Source organism: Strix aluco, chromosome 2 (assembly GCF_031877795.1).
Source record: "Strix aluco isolate bStrAlu1 chromosome 2, bStrAlu1.hap1, whole genome shotgun sequence".
Lineage (NCBI taxonomy): Eukaryota > Metazoa > Chordata > Aves > Strigiformes > Strigidae > Strix > Strix aluco.
Window position 1 is genome coordinate 127,378,866 of NC_133932.1, and position 17,104 is coordinate 127,395,969.

Consider the following 17,104-nt stretch of genomic DNA (forward strand, 5'->3'; position numbering starts at 1 on the left):
AGGATTTTTCTCTTTTCTCCTTCAAAAACTATGTTGCAAAGTGTCAGCATTTACAATACTCTTTGGAGAACTATAATCTACCTGGGTGCTCCCCAAGAACCTATGACCAAAATTGCAAACATGGGAGATTAACTATGTAAAGATACATGGTGTAACACAATTTGTAACAGCTAATCCACTTTATTACAGGCATCATCAACTCTGTTCATTATCTAAACCTTCTATTTCAACTGTTCTCAAAGACTAGAGCCTTTGGCGCTATTTAAAGTTGCTTACATTTTCTTTCTAATGTACTCATTTTGACTATTAAAAGGCAAATAAATTGGTAGGTTTTTCTCTCTTCATTTATATTCAGTTTTGTACAGTACAAGAAATACTAGAAACTACAAAAGAAAAATATTTAACTAAATAAACCCTGGCTTCAAAACGTTGATACTTAGAAACAAGGGTGAACACATGGTGATGTGGCCTTTGCTCAAGAATGTGAAAAAATGTCTGTGGATATTTTAAATATTTACCAAATGAAGGGGATGTATATCAGGTTGCAGAGCCTGGATTACACACACTTTCAAGAGATGATGATTCATGTTAATCTACATCAGTAAGGTTGGAGGTTTGCTTTGTTCTCTTTAATTTCTAATTACATTTTAGTAGTAGAATAAACAGAAAGAACACATGAAGCCAGAAACAAAAACTAAAATAAAATAAAGGAAAAACATCCTTTTAAGGCACTTAACATCAGAGAAGGTTAGTCAGCCAATTACGATTTACAACTGCACAATAAACCATGGTGAGGTTCAGCTGACTAATGCTCTGCACCATTATGTAGCAAGTACCAAAGATAAAAGGCCAATTTCCTATTTGAAAATTGGGTTTCAGTAATGTGCAGCCGCCAGTCTGTGGGGCCGGGTGATTGCCTCCAGAGCAGCATCCATCATCGAGGCCCTGCAAACTCAAACAGAGCCACAGTGCCTGTCGCATGCACTTCCACACCGAGCTCTTTGGGAGGTGTGTGTACCCCCCAGCTAGGCACGAAGGGCTCACTGCACTCTATGCCAAAGCCACCATGCTCCCAAGGCACTCCTGAGCCAGGTGAACTGGGATTTGAGAAATCTCATTTAAACCCTCGTGCTGCCAACAAACTCTCCAAAGGCGAGATCTGCAGAAGCAAGTTTTGTAGTGTGAAACCAGTCCCTGGCAGAATTTTGCACCAACAAAGTGCATGGGCGAGCAGGCATGTACGTGGTGCACATGAGGTCCCTCCAGCCACCAGCACCTCTACATTGTTCCTGAAGCTTTCCTTAGGTCCTGACATCTTTTTGGGGTGCCTGATTTTCACTGCTAAACACAAAGGCACTTTATTTCAACTGACCAAACAATCTTGCTGGATCTAATATTCACATCTTTTAACTCCTTAGTCAGTGGGTACAAAACCCTCCTGAGAAAGGTACTGCAAAATAAGATGGAGCACAAACTTAAAAAGCAAATGCTATTTCTCACCATTCCCACCAGAGATGCTCTTGCTCTGTACTAGCAAGTTGTTGATGCTGTACCCAAAATCTGACTGCAGTACAGATAAGCAAACCTAAAGTAATTTTAAACTAGACTGAACAGCATTGCTGTTCACACCAGAGAAGCTACAAATATCAGCACAGACCACATAAATCTAATCAGGATCCAGGAGACTCTGACCACTGACCATACCATGATAAAGTATCTGTTACCATGGCTTCACGGCAGCCACAACCACCCAGGCAAGCTTGGCTAAAGCTAGCTGGGACACTTTTCACACTTCTGACTACAGCATTAGAAATCTCTGTAACTTACTAGGGAGGAAGGAGCTCCTTCCAGAATGAACGGAAAGAAAAAGAAAAAAAAGTTGGAAGAAATTTATACCACTTGAGTTCTAAGTGCTTGGTTGTGGTTCACAGGGCTACCACAGGTAATGCAGGATGGCAGCTGGGGCACCTGCCTGGCCCTGCCGAGTGCACAGTCAGCCTGGGACAACGCTGCTGCTAACTTGATGCAGGCCATCCTACCGTGTGTTTATGGTTACACGATATACATCCCACCCCTACAGCTGATCCTGCTCACATTGAGCACTAACACAGGACAGCTCTTCTCAAACAGCTTTTCTATACAACCCCTCCAGTCTCTTTTCCTAGTGCTTCAGTTCCTCCTCTGCACCAAGGAAACCTTCCCCCATTGCTCCAGCTTGGCAGCTTAGGCATGAGTCTGGCTCAAAGGCAGAGACTTGTTTCACAACACGTAGCCAAAAGAACTCCCACATTGGTCAGCGCACACCAGCAGCCGTCTGATAGAAAACCAACAACATGGGCCCAGATAGTGAGGCGGGAAAATAAGTATGAATAAAAGCATTACAAGTACCTAACGAAATTGCTATGTCGTGGTCTGTGATTCCACAGAGAAAAACACCAGTTTACATGATGATATGGCTCCACAGCTAATTTTGGTTACTGATACGTCAGGCCTTTCTATAGGATATTGGCATACAACGTGGAATATATTTTAAGTGTCACTTTGCTTGAATATATACCTCCAACACATGTTAATAACAGTTTAAATGTAAAACCCTGCCACGTCACAGCTGCTCACATCTATTACTTTTGAAGACAGAAAGTAACTGCTAAGCATCGTTCTTCAGAAATGGAGAGAGAATGTGGGAAAAGAGATGGATGGATTTGGCAAGAGAGCAAATGCCTAGGATTTCTGTCTCCCGCTCACTGCAAGCTTGCATACTTTACTCCTTCTCCAGTTTTATTTTAGCACCAACTTTTCAGAGCATCTTTTGCAAGCCAGCTCAACCCAGCACAAAGGGTGTTAGCATATCTACCACCACAACCATCACTGCAGTCAAGTGGTCAAAATCCTCATCAACACATTTTCAGAATATACATTGCGTCAGAGTAGTCAAAAGCACTCCGTTATATGTGGATAACCCCTCTGAGAGTCTCCTCTGGTACAGTCTGTCTGGTAAAATACAGCTTGCAGGGAATCTTCAGGCACACCGGGAGGGGATGACTACTGAACTCAACTTCCCATTTCAGGGGCATCCCTGATGGTCAAGCTGCAGCTTGTACATTAGTCCCAGACTAAACAGGCAAAATGACAATTGTGTCCTCTGAAGCCTTGTTTTCCACTGGTTTGGTACCACTTTTCTCAACAAAGATCTCCGCCCCGCCGCCCCCCCCCCCCCCCCCCCCCCAATACTTCATATTCTGTAATTTGCCTGTACAGGCCTCAGTTACCCCTCAGAAAAGAAGGGAGAGAAAATAAATAGAGCAACCACTCTGAAACACTATTTCTAACATGTTTCCAGCATGGCCAGAGTGATGAGCCTGCTATTAGGAGATGGTGGATTAGTGTAATTGCCTTACAATTTTAACAGTTTCTGTCATCTTCAGAAAAGAGTTCTCTGAGTACTGCCCCATTTGCTAAATGCTATCAAGTGATAATTCCTATCCATTTTGGGGAGGACTCCTGAAGCAAACTGCATGGGTCTTTAAAGAGACTTGTGCTTAGGACTACTTCTTCAAAGGCTGCAAGGCTGGTTGTCATGGTTGCTGGAGGCTAAACCTGGCAGGGCTGATGTCTTTATCAAAGCCAAGCACCAGCTGTGGGAATGAGTCCTGAAGGCTGTGGATGCTCCACAAAAGCAACTTCAGGGCTAGAGGTCCTGGCAAAGGGAGCAGGAAAGAAGCATGCCAAAAAATGCAGCATGTTGATAGAAAAAGGCAACTGGGATGGTCTAATCTTGGTGGACTAGTAGAAGTGAGGAACTTCCCAGTAAAAGGGGAAAATAATAATCAGGTATCCCCTTCCAAATTAATTTCAATGGAGATGACTCCAAGTTTGTCATAGTAATAGATAGGTATCAGCTCTCTGATAATTCTGGGACTAAACATGGGCTTCAAATCCCACAGGCAGGGAGGATGGTAACTCAGCACATACAGTCTAATTCTCAAGGTGACCCTCAGCCAACAACCTGGAGGACCTCCATACTGTTGGTTTACTATCTCCAGCAAAGGTGTAAAACCAAAGCCCAGGAGAATCCATTATCCTTAGACAAGTCCATGTTATTGTTCTAAGAGATGAAAATTTATAGCTTCATCCATTTCCCTAGCATGCCTTCAACTCCCTAAACCAACACTAGGAAGAGGGGAGAAGAGCTGGGATGGATAAATTTATGTTGCCCTTGCTACATCTTGGGAAAGACAGTTACCATCGTCCTAAGCCATTTTGAACCCATCCTTGCTCAGCAAGTGGAATGGCTAAGAGTAGGGCAGCCCCAAAGCACAGAGCAAGTAGCAGTACTGTCTCCACCATGTGTGCCATGGCTCAAGAGTGCTAGGGGCCAATGGCCTCTACTCCAAAACTCAGGTTGGGGTCTTTAGCTTATACACTGCTATTACAATACAAGCCAAGACTTTATGGCGCCTTAACACTGTTCTTGCTCTTTTACAAAGAATAAAAATGACAGAGCAAAGGACATCCACGTCACCTGCGCTGAGCCACCTCCCACACCATCTGAAGACAGTAAAACCCAGTGAAAAATGTGACAAAAGTGAGAAGACTGCTGCCCACAATATCCAGCACTACACAAAAATGAGGGCAGAAAAAGACAGAGTAATGGGATAACACACAGCATATCCTGAGAGGTTCGTGTTGTGGCAAACGATGGAGACAAGAGATCAGGGTTCAGCATATAGAAAGCACAGACTTCAGTGTAATTGTTACTAAACTACGTGCTACATGAGTAATTGGGTTTATGGATGTTCCTGGCAGAAACAGAGGGGAGCCCATCCTCTCAGGGCAGCTAAGTGCTTGACTTCTGTGTATTTTTATGTGTTTGTCAAACACTTAGACACTACAGGCACTTAGAATCCTTTAAATAAATAAAATGCATTGCGTTAGTTCAGCGCAAAAGGCACTGTATCAATGCATGTTAACTACTTTCAATGGAAATTATAACAGGATATGGGCATAAGTGCAGCCAAAAGAAAAGCCTAATAAAAATAGGGGAGCAGGGAGAGAGGGGAGGAAATGTGAGGCTGACAGAATTGCAGCCTGAAAGTAATCAGAACAGTAGATCTGAGAATAGCTCAGATCATAAGACAGGGAGGGAGAAAAAGCACCTCCCGTTTTACTATGTTGGGCCAGCTTACATTTCATTACAGGGAATCCAGGATAGGCAATTGTGTAATCAAGAGCCAGACAGCTTTACTCATTTATAATTAATTCAGAGTACTTTGAAAGTGAGCTTAGAAAATAGCCAAGTGCTTCCCTTTAAGGAAACCTCTTGTAATGCTTCTGCAGGGCACCGCAAGCAAAGCAGAAGTTGTTCAGCTGAAGACAAAAGGTTTTCTCCTGACATAAATGAATAAAGTGCTACCACAGGCAGTGAAGCAGAGAACATGGCCCATCTTGAAGGAAGGCTTTCATCCAAGCACTGTAATTTTACAGCAAGAAATACCATTCTGGACTGTTTTACACCATTTTAAGGGTCGAGAGAAGTCTCAGTACATTATGGACTGAGATGCAGACTATTCAGTCTTCTATTTATTGTACATAGTCAACTGCTCCCTTAGAGGCAAGCATGATTTTTGGCTCCAAAACCACAACTAGCACTTCCATCTACTCACAGCACTTGCCAGAAGAGTGGGCGTTAAAACCCACTACAGTTGCATTGCCCCTCATACAGTCCCCAACCCTCCCCAGGCACCGCACTGCAAACTGTGTCAAAGCAGAGCCCCACATCCTGGCACTGATCGTTTGTTCAGATCCTCAGGTATTCATTAGGTGTCCTGTGCCCACACAAATACTTCAGAAAGTTAAATGCCGCCTTCTGTTTTGTGTAGTTACTAATTTATCTACACTTAGCTTTTTATTTGTAATTCACATTGACATTAATGGAGAGACAAATATGTGTGTAACAGAACGGAGGCAGACCAAAATAAATGAGAAAAAAATGTGGTCACCAGAAACCAATTATACATTTAAAACTGCATAGAGGAAACCCCCGGAGTGTTGAAATCAAGTGAGGAGGGAAATGTACCAAAAACACACTTGGACTGGGGGAAGAAGGGGGGTGCAGGGACAAAGTTGCTAGCACATACAATCAGTCTCAGCCTCATGGAAAAGGATATAAATATTTAGACATGAACAGACCTCTTAAAATACAGTTGCAGAGTCTGCTGGCACATGGACAAACACACAATAAGCCCACCAATGTGGAGACACAAATCAGGTAAATCAGACATGAAATTGGCAGGCAACATGTGCAAGATGCATTTCGTAAAGGCAAAAATGTGTTCACCACCAAATATGAAGATGAATTTTCCAAGACAATCTGAAGCTGCACAGTAAAAGAAATAAACATTAAATATTTAAGGCTGTTCACCTAAATGCTATCACTTGGAGCACATGGTGGCTTTTTCCACTACCAGCATTCTTCTCGCTACAGCAAAGAAATGAAGGCTTTACAGAGAAATACTTGAACAGTCTTGCTACTTTGAAAGTTGAACATCTTCCCAGACTGTCCTGAAAGAGTTAACTGCTTCAGAGCTCAGATATTCTCCTTCCCATGTCTCACGATAAGTACTAGAAGATTTATGTGCAATGAATTTCCAATTACTGATCTGCACCAGCTGGGCTGTCAATCAGCCTGCCTATACGGTGCATGTCTTCACCTCCCCATGTTCTCCTTGCACGTAGAGGCTCCTTCTGCCCCCACAAGCACACACAAAAACATGTAATTCCCACATTCCTATCAACTAGAGTAGGTTGAACGTTGCTTTGGACTTCCCTTGCTCCTCCAGTCTAAGACAGACATTATTTTCTCACCATGGCATCCAGGAGAACAATTCCAGTGATGACTCTGAGACATCAAAGAGTATTTTAAAAACAGAGTGACATTTCCTCCAAGGCTTTTCCCATTAGCTGTCATTGGCAGGGAATGCAGGGTATGAGGGAAATCTGGGAGGGAAGCCCTAGGATCAGGGCACAAGGTCCAGATACAAGGATTAAAGAGATGAAAAAACGCACCGCTCTATGGAAGTCTTTAATTGTGATTTTACCCAGTTAAAAAAGTACAAAGTTGTCAAACAACCAGATATGGTAACTTTAGGGTCTTCAAAAAGCTCCTCAGATTTACCGAAAAGGTATTATCTCCCAATAAATACTAAATTCCTTCACAGGTGTCTCATAGTTTTAGCTCAGTATACCTAAAGGGTTCATGAAAACAGGTGTCCTGCTCAGGGTCATCATCCACCCCATTTTAATGGATTATCACTTATTTCTTTAATACTCAGTCACACTTAGCACCACCACACAACCTTTACTTCATTTCTCAGCCACATGACTAACGGAAATGCTGAATCAATAAACCTTTGCAGAGCCACACTAAGCAATATAACCAGTAATTAAATCTTGTTTTCAATGTAGAATTCAGTCTGAATAAACATAATTAAAAAAAACTAACCACAAAGCTCGAAAAAAAATATTTTCATCTCCTGTTTTCTAAGATTTTGCTAAGCTATATCCCTGAAATAGAAAAAACACAGACATGGCATCATCCTTGAGACTTTGCCTGTTACAACACGATATTACTCCAGGCTGTTGTTTTTGCACCTGCATTTCACTTCCTAACCTGGGTTACAGAGAAGATGATTCCTGAAAGGTTAATTAGCAGCTATGTAAACAGCAAATACTTGCTATGTATCGGAGTGAACGTGTTTTACTGCAAAATCTGAGGAACCTGCGAAGGGCAGGGCTTTGAGACACAGCATCAAGCCAGATCCTCTAGCAGGACCCATAAGTTTTTTGTTCCTGTAGAGGCCTTACCAGAGCTCTCTGGAAATTTTCATCCAGGCTCGACTGCCTATAAATAGAGAGCTGCAGCCCCCGGGGGCTGTGTGGCTCTGTGCTGCTGGTGTGCTCCGAGTTGCTAAGGAGATGGCACAGCAAATGCTTGCAAACTGCGTGGGGGAACCGAGAGGAAAGCAGCACCACTCTGGGGTTCGGCTGACAGCCAGGGAGGTATCCTCCTGCGGGTATCCTCTGGATCAGAAGTAAAAAAAAAAAAAGAAGAAAATAAAGGATGGAGATTCCCTCTCAGCCTGACAGAGGCCAGATGCTGGGAACATCAGGGCAGGCATTCCCATTGACAGACTCCTGATAATTGTTATAAACCATCAATCATCTGGGTTCTCGCTGCATCCCTGTTTTCTGAATCCAGACCTGGGTTCTTTATCTCAGAGGAGAGTAATTGTAGCTTATATTACAGGGCACCATCCAGAAGGAAAAGGAATTTTTGAATCCTTTTATTCACTTCTGTGTAGACTTGTAAACAAGACTGATATGCAAAAAGACAAACTTTGAACTGTACGACTGGAAAAAACTACCTAAAGGAACTGAGACAAGGATGACACCTTGTACACAATCTTTTTCAGATCTGAACCAATTCATTTATCTTGGGCTAGAGGATGCCTGGATGGAGTCTGGCTCAAGACATGGGAGGAAAATAAGGGTGATCCTGAATTAAGGTTGTATGTGGATACTACTGTCCATGCCAGCAGGTCAAATTACATCTCTAAATAGGAGATGACTCACATCACTGTGATGGTAACAAACATCAGCAAGACTGAGTACACACCCTGAAAAGGGGAGGTTTTGCATTTCCAGCGTGAATGGAGATACAATTTTACAGGCTCAAAGTTTATGTAGAAGCAACTTTGCAATTGTTCCTGGTGGACTGGGAAACCACCTGAAGATAAAGCTAACTATAAGAAAAATTCTAGAGTGGTTTCTAAGAACAAAACCCTCAGGAAAACAACAACAGGTATAGGAATTCCTCAAAAGAAACAGGAAAACGGAAAAAGAGCCAAGGTCATTCTTGCAAATGCAGCAGAAATGCTCTGTGGTGTTAACCACGGTTTCTCACACAGATCACTTGGTTGTGATAGAAAATTAAATGCTTTTGTTTTCCAAGACTCATCCACAGTTAATGATACATCTTAGCAGAACAAAGGCAGTACCTCTTGCCAACAGCATATAAGCTCATCTCTCACTGAAAAAACAAAGACTTAGAAGAAAAAGGTGTATTTTTCTCTGCGGCCACCACTGTTCCAAGCCACAGAAGTATCAAAGTGTGTCTGACAGTTGCTCATCATTAGGCAGGTGAAAGAGAAAACGGAACTTTTTTCTTTTCCCCAAGACAGCAATGAAACTGCATTAAGAATATTTGAAATAAAAAGCACGTTGAACAACCGTATGATTTGAACTTTTACTGTCTTCCTAATGCTAACACTAACTCACTAGCGACAAATCGACGGAAAGAAGAGGAACATATGATCACGGCTTATTTCCCAGTGTACATATTTCTTAATATAGAAGAGTGTATGATAGATCTGCCACCATCTGATCTTGATTGTTGTAAAACCAGTCATTCTGCCTTCATCTGCCAAAAGAGTTTGAGAATTACTGGGGATATTTTTGGCAGCCTTAAGCACACAGAAGCACTGAGGCATATTCCCAGAGGACAGCTGAAAGTTTCTTAATAATTTCCATCTATTAGATGCCACTTTTGAACATTTCTCGAGGATTGTCCAGTGCGATTTTAAGTTAATTGAGGATGATGGAAGTAGGGAAAGAGACTTCAGGTGTTACTGCTGTTACTGCATTTATTTTTTCCCCACAGAAGTTTTTTTTATTACAGTCTTAAAATATCAGAAATCTGATCCTGTATCTACTCAATTTTATGACATAATACATTCACCGAAGAGACAACTTACAACAAGGATCTGATAAAATATTCTTTGGCCATAAATATAACCCTTAACTGGAGGGGGAAAAAAAAGAGGGAAAAAAAAAATCAACAACTCCCTCACGTATAAAAACCTGAGGAAAAAAAAGTGGTAAGAGTTTTTATTCAGTGATATACACTAGCTTTTAAAGACCTGAAATCACAATGTGATTTCCGCAAACAAAATTATTTCTACTCTAATTCTGCTACATTCCCTAAAAAAAAAAAAAAAAAATCTTAATTTTTCAGGAACTTACAAGCACAACTGAACCAATATAATTTGACAAAAGGTTGAATACAAATTATTCTCATGAGGATTATTATTATGGCCAAGAGGCAATGGGCACAAATTGAAATATAAGAAGTTATTTTTAAACAAAAAAACCCCACAACCATCTTTCCACCGTGAGGGTGGTAAGGCACTGGCACAGGTTGCCCAGAGAAGTTGCGGAGTCTCCATCCTTGCAGATATTCAAAGCCCAACTGCACATGGCCCTGAGCAACCTGCTGTCGCTGACCCTGCTCTAAAGCAGGGGCTTGGACTAGATGACCTGCAGAGATGTCTTCCCACCTCAGCCAGTCTGTGATTCTCTGAATACTAAGCAAAGATTCAAATTTACCAACTGTGTTAAGGCTGAATAACAAATTTAAGCTAATTTCAGCTATACAAATAAAGAATTTGGTTTTGGAAGCTTAGGTCATAAAACTGATAATAAAGTGTCATTTTAAACGAACAGAAGTCTTAAGTGACCATATTGCATATTTGCTAGCCAATAGAAGAGTAAATCCAAAAGAAAAACACCATTTCTTTTTACATACCTTATATTTCCAACACATGAAGTGCTGTGCCAAGAAATTCTCCATTTTCCAATCAAAGGAACAGGTTTGCAACATGGATTCTGGATTTCTCTCTGCACATTGCTATAATAGTGTTGATGGCTATGACCCCTTTTCCTGTCAATCTTTATTTCCATATGTCATCTGATTGACTGTCACACTTCCTATATTTCCCTTTATATTTCCTCCATTTCCCAAGCTTTAAACACATTTTAAACTTATCGGAAAACAATACCACAATAAAGCAAATAAACCATGCAGCCCTTTTAAAGCAATGGAGAGCTAGCTATAGAAGCCTCTTCAACTTCCAACAAGTCTAAAAACGCCTTTCACATCACTAAATGACGCTCCGTCCAGCACTGACTGTGCAATTCTACAACTATTACTTAGCCATCACTGCTAATGAAGAAGGGAGTTGGAACTAAACAACATTAGCAGTTTTGCCATCAATGCCACCCATTCGGTAGATTCACAACTCTCTTGGACAGATCTAAGAGGTACAGGAAAAACTGCAGGAGTTCAGCCTCTGCTATGGAGCACAGGGCTAGAACACAGACAGGCAACCAGAATTTTAAAAGCTCTGAGCTAAGCTGAACTGCAACAGCTGAACAAGCAATATCGAGACGCACACAAATCTGGATGATAAGAGTGAGCACAGCAAACGCAATGGTGCAAGTCGCTATAGCGCAGTGTTAGAGCAGGCAAGTATTTGAGGGCCAGCAAATTAAATTCATAATCATCTGGATTCAGGTATTTCTACAATGCCAGACAAAGAAACCTTTCAGGCAACACAGTTTTCCTTTAACACACAGATGTTAAAAATAATTAGAAATGGTGAAGGGGATGAGGAAGAGTCAAGTTAAAATATATTCAAGATAATAACGTCTCACATAGATTGTACAAACTCTTTCAACACTCACCGTGCTGGTTTACTCCATACATTTCTCTCAGCCAGGCTACTGGGAGAGGGGGAAAACGCAGCCAGGCTCAATGCAACTTTCAGCTTTGTGTGCGTTAGAACTGTTGTAACATCCAAGCTGATGAGATGTAAAGGGTTTATTTCTCTGCTGAAGCAAAACCTCTCACTGGGTTAAAACTGAATAAAATTTCCATAAATGTGTGGAGTCATACAAGCGTGCTTGATAAAAAGTCTACACTGGGAAGCCTGGACTCCTCCTGAGCATTCACTGCCATCTCTCCAGAGGTTCAAGTCCCCACTGCTGCCCCGCTAACAAGTCAGGGGAAAAATGGGTGCAGCAAATATTGCTTTGCTGAAAATGGGCTCACAGAGCTTTCAGAAGCTTATTGCTGTGACTGCAAAGAGTTAAACACTGCAAGGCATTGCTCTGATCTCACACATCAGTGAAAAATCAGCAGCAGCTCTACCCAAAGTAATGCTACAAAATAAACATGAAGCTGAATCAGACCCATAAGCTCTTAAAGAAAACACTGAGCTAGATACAGATATGGATTTCCCAAAGTGAACCCCTTTTGTACCTATGCAACCTCTAAATAACATCGTTTAACCTTCTTCAGGATTTAAGTTTGATTTCAGGCTAACAGCCGCCATTCAGATGAACCATACAGGATAACTCTGCAGAGCTCCCAAGTACTGAAAAGGGATGGGAAAATCCACCTGAAACAAACATCTTGCCCAACCTCCACAGAGCTGAAAAATAAAATTCCTGTCAGCAGAGTGGGATCAACAATAGTGACACTCTTAGCGGTAACACCAAAGGATCCATTTGCCATCTGAAGGCTAAGGTGCCTTCATCTTAGCCTGGCACCTTGATAAAGGCTAAGAAATTAAATGATGAAAACTTACAGGCACACCTGGGGTGACGTGACAGTGCCGCCATTTAAGCTACAAATAAAACTCTTAAAATTTTTTGCAGTATTATCACTGCCCATCTACAGTTCCCACAGGGTTAAAATTGGAAAGCCCAACTCTGCTTCTCAGTTTGGAGCTTTTTGCCACCGTGACCAGCTGTCAGAGCTTAGGCCTATCGTCAGGAATCCAGTGACACAGCAAAGGTCTGAATGCAGACATACATTTCTGACTCACAGTAAGCAGAAAGCGGACCAAAAACTTATGCCCACGACTAACAAGTCCCATTGTGCCTTCTAAGCCTCTTCAGTATAAACTGATTTGAGAAAGTAACAGTGCTCAAAAACATTACCTTTTCTTAGAGAACTTTTTTTTAAAGTCAAAGTGAGCTTTTTTTCTTTTTTTAGTTAAAAAAAATAAAGACACTCATCTGTGATAGAGACACAGCCACTTGCAAAACAACTTGATCCTGTTCTGAAGCTTGCAAATATGACTACTCTTTCTTCCTGCATTGCTGTAAGGTGCAAGCAGCAACACATTTTTCTCTCCAAAACAGCTGTTACCCGGGGACACAAGGCACAGCTCGGCCATCCGGATCTGCGAAGCCAGTCCACCTCCATGCACTAGGGCGGTGGTGGAACTTCTCCATCCACGGGGCTCATGAGAGATGCGATGTGAAAGCAAAGGGGGGAAAACTGATGGGGCATGGAAAAATGAATAAAAATTAGTATCAGGGAATTAATATCAAGCAAGAGGCAGAGATTTTTTTTTTTTCTGTTTTTCTTTATTTTAACTTTAAAAACACTGCCAAGAGAAGGAAGAGGAACAAGTGGGATGAGTTAGCATCACATTCCCATAAACTAGGAAACTGGCAGCCCAGATGATGCACCAGGGCACAGCCCAGTCAGGGACATGGCAGTGGGTCATGGTCCCAGCCACTGGCCATGCTGCAGCACTCAGGGACACCTTACAGGAGCCGACAATGTTTCCTCACAGAGCTGGGCCAGGCTACCCCACAACTGACAAATAAAATCGGGTTTTGAGTGTGAAAAGTGGGTCACAGATACATAAAGGAGGACAAGCCCAATGCAACAGCAGTGCACAGTGATGAAGGAGCAATCGGCAGAGACCCCGAGGCCTTTGTTAGTGGTGTTATTATGCAAATTTGGCAGCACCCATCAGCCTGTCAGCCTGGTAGCAGTGAGCTGCCCTAAGTGAATGCCATTCAATGCCTCTTCCCCAGCCTACACTTACTAATGCTCCTGCCCCCCCGGTGGAGGCCATGCTCCTTCTCTCCCAGCTCTGGCCTTCTCGCCCCAGCCTCCTGCCTGTCCCCCATCCCAGCACTCTTGGGCAATCTTCTTCCATCAGGGTCCATTTTCAATCCCACATCCCCAGACATCCCCAGCATTGAGCAAAGAGGTGGTTTGGGACAGGGGACATAAGGATAGGCTGGCTTGGTCCCCACCACCCTTGCCCTCAGCTTTGCCTCTTGCAGAGCTAAGGGACAGGGGGGCCACAAGCACGGGCACATTGATAAGTCTACACTCTTTTTTTTCAGCATTCAGTTTTTCCCCCAAAGGTTGAAGTCCCCAGATGCATCTGGCTTCCAGGGAAAGCACAACCAGGCTCCTGCAAGAAGCAGGAGGACGTCTGCCTCCATGCTGGGACGTGTGCCCGAAAGGACACAAGCACTGCAGTGAACGCAAGCAGTGCTGTGCACAACAGCCCTGGCCAAACCATGTGTTTTCCCCGTTGTCCCCTTAGTTATCATTATAATCTTCACACACACAAAAATCTGGACTTTTTAAACAGTGCTTAAATGATTCTCTCCCCCAAAGAATTAAATTACCATTTATAGCCTATTCTTCCTATTAAAAATTTATCAATTTATTCATCACTTCTAGGACTGAGACCTTTCATTTGTTTTACAATGAAGAAACCTTTGATTTGCAATTCTCCAAGGCTACCATTTTTTATTCTTTAGTTCTTCTCATTAAAAATAAAATACCTCTATTCTCCAAAATGCCTTGATGGCATTCTCAAAATGCCCATTTTAACAATGAGAAACTTCTTCATCCTTACCTTGTGATAGGCACTTCAGAAGTTTAAAAGGCTTTTTTTTTTAATCATAACAGTACTGTACTGAAAAAAAAATGAGGTTTTACATCCAAGAATCACCAGGCTGGAATATTGCAAGCATGCAGTATTTACAAAGTGAGCCAGAGGAATGCCTTTCTCCCAAAGACACAGAAGCAAATAGCAAAAATAGAGTTTCACAAAATTTCTTCACTTGGAATGCTGAATTAGGCTAACCTGAAATGAGTTTGCCCTGGGACACCTAAGCTACACCCCAGCCTTGCCAGCCTGCCTCCAAGGGACAACTCCTAAAGGAGCCCAAGACAGAGCATGCGTTCAGACACAGAGGTACAACCTGCAGAAGAACACTTGGAAACCATATTTTAGCATTTTCCCCCCCTTGTTCATCCTGTTCTCCACAGCTCAACACACAAAGACCCCTCTCATCAAAACAATCGTTAGCGCTCGGGTGTGACTGCAACTACAGAAAGCAGATTTACCCCTACCTAAGCTGATAAATGTGTGTTTCACATCAGGGGCCTCAAGCTGCTCCTACCAAGAGTAACACAAAATGTCGAAGTGGAATTGTCTTACTGTACTCCTGGTACAACTCACATCTCACCTACTCCAAGGACCATACACTTTTGCATTAGTTTACTCCGTAAGGTCTTCTCCATTAAAGTTATTAGAAGCACACAGGTTACACGCTACCAATCAATAAAACAATCAATACAACCTCAGGTTGTGGGGCACAGCCTGGCTGTGTCCAGCTACATCATACTTTGGCCCCATATGAAGTGCTAGGACATAACTACTACGGCTCTTAGGTTTCAGATCAAAAGTCTGAAATGAGAGTTTTATCACCAATGCTTGGCAGAGAAACACCTTCACACCCTGGAGAAGGCTGCAGGAGAGCCCCAGGGTGCTAAATCATCAGCAGGGATTTGGTCTTGATGCTTTCACCCCTTTGCCTAGGGGGAATGGCCCATGGGATGCAGGACAGCACTAGCTGCTGCGGGCCAGGCAGCAGCCTAATACATCTTCAAGCTTGTTCTTCATATTTACAAGTAGCGATGTCACAGTAAGGGTCACACATTGCTGCTGATCCAGCCTAAAGCTGGCATGCCTAGCACCAAGCTATTCCCTGGCACAAGAGCACCTCGTGGACTCATGCTGGTCCACCCCATGCAGTTCTGCATTGCACCTTGGTGAGCCACTGAGAGTTTGCAGGGCTTCCACTGCACAAAAGTTTCTGAAAGGGGATTTTTCAATAGACCTACTCAAGAATTTTCTTTCAAAAGCATCTTTTCAGGAAAAACTGGATTTTTATCCCAAATACACATTTCCCCACATTTGCTCTCCACAGAAACTCTGATGTCTGTCAGAAAGAGCAGTGCTTGAAAAGCAAAATGTGCTGTTTGCAGTTTGATTTTTAACAGAAAAACATTTTCTATACAATGAAATCCTATTTTCTGTGCACCTCTGTTGCAGACAGCTGAAAAACAAGCTAAAGACGAACTCCCAACAGAGACCAGTCCCCATTTCAAACCTCAGTTCAGCTCAGATGCAATGCTGAATCAAGCCCACAGTCATCTTTTGAGAGGTCAAGGAAAGAAACCTAAACCACCCAATTCCCAACACTTACATTCAGCAACACCAAAGCAGAATGACCAACTAACTTGGTAGAAAAACAATAATATACTCCACTACCAAAGCAGAGCATATCAGAGGATCAAAAACCACTTAGTGTCCGAGCCTCTGTTTAGTGCAACGTAAAGCCTCCAGCTGCTACAGAGAGAGAAGAGGCAGCTTTTGCCAGCAGACATATTTGTGTAGGAGCCCCAGCTATGACCACAGGAAACTGCCAAGTGTACCTGTGCTTCCTCCTCCTCATCCCAACAGTCATAGCTACCTGCATCAGGAGGGCGCAGAGGGGGAGCAGAGCCAGCAGGAAGCACAGAAATCCAGAAAACTGCACAATAAAATAGCACGTGGCTAAGTGCAGCTAATTACACTTTTGTCACCAAATATAAGATGGACCAAAAATATTACTGTCTTGTAAGTCACTTGCACATGCCAGAATATTTCCACTCTGCATAAATGGATTCCATTCAAATATTGTGAAAATGAATTCATCCCAGAAAAACACAACAGGCCTAACTGCATGTCACCAGATGTCACCCAGGCTATGATACAGCCACTTGAGTATGCTCTTCACCAGCATTGCATAGGAGCCGTGAATGTCTGATGAGCCCCAGGAATGTGGGCTTGCCAAGCACTTGTCAATCTCCAGCGCGTGTTATTCCTCTTCAGTAATCTAACGCCGGCATCTTGTTCCTGTGTACATAAAAGCTTGCTCAGCGTGTTCAAATTGCTATAATTCTGACAGCCTAATCATTTGGCAAAATGCTGCCATATTAACAGATAACAGCTTGCCCTCTCTGCAAACAGGAGGCTCCTACTCTGCATCACTCGTTTCGGGGAAGAGGATGGACGAGGGGTTTTCACCTCTTGTTCCTGTTGGCAGGATAATATTA

At 42.7% G+C, this 17,104-nt stretch overlaps 1 protein-coding gene across 1 annotated transcript in view; it reads right to left on the minus strand.

Annotated features, from left to right (window-relative positions):
- Positions 1-17,104, minus strand: part of FAT3 (FAT atypical cadherin 3) — a 415,532-nt gene that overhangs the window by 353,040 nt on the left and 45,388 nt on the right. The gene's annotated exons all lie outside the window — the stretch shown is intronic.